Source organism: Haliaeetus albicilla, chromosome 26 (genome assembly GCF_947461875.1).
Source record: "Haliaeetus albicilla chromosome 26, bHalAlb1.1, whole genome shotgun sequence".
Taxonomy (NCBI): domain Eukaryota; kingdom Metazoa; phylum Chordata; class Aves; order Accipitriformes; family Accipitridae; genus Haliaeetus; species Haliaeetus albicilla.
This window is the reverse complement of record NC_091508.1, coordinates 22,422,024-22,425,037: the sequence shown is the minus strand read 5'-3', so window position 1 is coordinate 22,425,037 and position 3,014 is coordinate 22,422,024. Positions and strand designations below refer to the sequence as shown.

Here is a 3,014-nt window from a genome sequence, read left to right as displayed (position 1 = left end):
CGGGGAAAACAGACCCGGTGGCAGATGGGCTGCCCAGGGTGCCCAGCACGCCCGTGGGAGGCGAGCAGCACCCACATCCCATCTGGAAAGCCCAGGAGACCAATTTAGAAGCTGTGCTGTCCCAGGCGTCCCCTCTCCACCATGGGCATGATGGCTGGGGAGCTGCTGCGCACAAAACCTTCTCCTGCTCTCCACCACCAAGGGAAGGATAACTGGATGGGAATTCTAATCATATATTATATTACCGTGTCATATTAGACTAATAAAATCCTAATATGATACAGGAATGGGGAGCATATCATAACTCCTCTGTGGCTAATACAATGCACGCAATAAATCACTCCCAGAGCTTATCCTTAACAATTGTATCAGTGCTTTCTGTGTCATGCTGATAACTCAGTCCCTCTGATCTAATGGTTCACTTTTCTTCACAGTCCATATGGCAGTGACATTAAAGCTAATGAAATAAAATAAAATTTGCCAATCTTTGAAGAATTCCATTCTTTAAAAAGATGTATTTTATTAACACAAACTGGAAACATCTTCAGTTACTCGGAGTTATTTTTATCACATTGGAAATACATGGCACAGATACTGGCATCAGCATCTTACATCCGACTCACATGTGGTCTTTGCAAAAGACGTCGCTACAGGATAACACCGCACCGTTCAGCCTAGCACACTTAATGCCAAGTTCGCATCATCAGCGGAGCTGCCCTCATTGAACCAGTCCCGTGGGGCATGGATTTTGCCATGCCGGAAGGTCGCAGCGTCCCTGACTCTTCCCTTCCTGGGCTGAGGATCCCTCATTGCATCCAAGGCCATGTACAGAGGGAGCTGGGAGCTCAGTGTCTGAATGCCAGGGAGAGTAGGTCATCACCTGCTTCACTTTTGGCACACGGAGGTTTGCTTTTCTTCATGGGGCTGTGAGAGGGCTGTAGGGCTGCTCCTGCAGCTCTGCAAGTCGCAAACCCGGTTGCATCTGCCAGGCGCCGTTTCTCCCTGGCTGCGGGGCTTCTCACGACCCCTCCTGCAGGGCGGCCCAACCACCAGCAGCTCCTCGGCGCAGCGGCCGTGCTGCGGTCCCCCCCCCGGCCCAGGTGCACGGCAGGTCAGACGGAGCTGGGGCTGGTCCCAAAAGCGGCTGGTCCAGCCGGGCACCGGGAAGCGCCGTGGGTCTCTCCTCCAGACACCCTCGTGCCTCCCACAGCCCCGTGCTGCACAGCGTGGCGATGGCGGTGGCGGGCGCCTTCGTCAGGCACGGGAGATGGTGATTCCTGGGACCCGCTGCAAATCCCCTGGCCATTCCCGCTGTGCTCTGTGCAGGGTCTCCAGGCTGGCACCTCGCGGGGCTGGCAGGAGCCACGGCCACGGGGCACGGGGCTGGCAGGCTTTGCTCCTCTGCCACCATGGTGCGCTGGGCTGCAGCGGCTCCGGTCACAGTGACGCTCACGTGTGCCAACAGCTCAAACTTGGGCACGGGGAATCAGGATGGCGGCACTAAGCGGTCCCACGGGCGGGAGGGCTGAGGGTCTCCTCCCCACTCCAGGATGGGTGCGCGGTCCTGCGGCAGAGGTCCCACACGCCCGGGGGGGCCGCAGCCCCCATTCGGGGTGCATGCGCGAAGGAGGGATCCTTGCACGAGTAACTGTTCCTGCGCGAGGCTCTGACGGCCCTTCGGGGCATAGCTACTGGGTGAAACACAATACCATCAACAGCATGATCTTAATACTGGTGCTTGCAGTAAACCTTTCTGATGTGTGATCAAGCCTCAAGGATAAGATGTTTATTATTTGCCATGTAACCACGTGGCTGTTCTCCAATGTAAGGAAAGGCCAAATTGCACTTGTAATTCAAAGGGACCCAAAGCCTTAATGCTGTAAAGAAGCACGCTAATGATGCCCAGCGGGCGCGGGGCATGCAAGTGCGGCCCAAAGGTTGTTGATGGCCTTCCTATGAACCTCCTCAGTGTGTGACAGGTCCTTGCCTGTGGCCAGCAGAGATGTGATCAAGATGAGGGACGTCTGTGTGTTCATTACGCTGCCTACGCCTCCACTGACACACTTTACATTTAAAATACTGTTTCCTTTGAGCTGGAGCATAAACACCGAGCGTGTGGACTTGGGGAGCTCCATTAGCAAATGCAAATCGTTCGGCGCTTTATCCTCTGCACACAGAAGTCTTCGGAAGTCCATGGTCCCCATCTGCCCCAACTCTCGTTAACTGATAATGAAGGCTTTGCAATGCACGTCTAGTTATTTACTTATTTATTTAAATGCACCACCTGTAGTGAAAGAAGCAATGTTCAATTCTAAAACTGATCGAGAAGTTGTATCTGCTCTGTAAACAAAAGCAGAAGCAGTAACTGGTGCACAAGGGCACGCAGGATGCAGAGGGAGAAGAGTGTGGCCGCGGTCCTGGGGGTGAGAGCAGGTAAACAAAGGTATTTTACAAAATAACCTGATACAAGAATTGTTGATAAGAAAAGCTGACCCACAAGCTAATTGAATCATGCAAATAATCGTTTAGCCACCAAAACAACACCTAAAGGCTTGAACAGCTGACTGGAAAGGAAACGTGATGGGCAGGCAGCTCCTCCGAGCGCAGCCTAGCCTCGGCTCCAGCCTAGCACGGGCTGGTAGTAGTGAGCGCTAGCCCTCCTCCTGCCTAGCTACACTAACCCAAGTAGTAAGTAGTTATATTTATCAAAGACCATTTGCTGCAAGTGATTAACGTTAATTTGATTTCCTGTGAGTCAATTTCCTTGAGATATGGTAAATAGGCCATTACCTGTTATTGACCTTTACTTTATTAAAAAGATTTAAAATTAGCATTTATATATATACGTCCTTCCAAAAAAGTTTTTTTAATAAAGAAAAATATTTCTATAATCGCATTACACTTGCTAGCTGAGGCTGTCATTCCAAAGTTAATGTTAAATAAAGATGGTAATTAAGAGTGAATATGATGATGATTTTTAAACTCATCTAAAGGACTGACCCCTTCCTTCGCCT

General features: G+C 51.1%; 1 protein-coding gene across 2 annotated transcripts in view; it reads right to left on the bottom strand.

Annotated features, from left to right (window-relative positions):
* Positions 1-495: 495 nt before the first annotated feature.
* Positions 496-3,014, bottom strand: part of PBX3 (PBX homeobox 3) — a 119,203-nt gene continuing 116,684 nt past the window's right edge. For both annotated transcript variants that reach the window (XM_069771415.1, XM_069771416.1), the window contains one exon: positions 496-3,014. This exon is cut by the window's right edge and continues 1,869 nt beyond it. The gene's annotated coding sequence lies outside the window, so the exon portion shown is untranslated.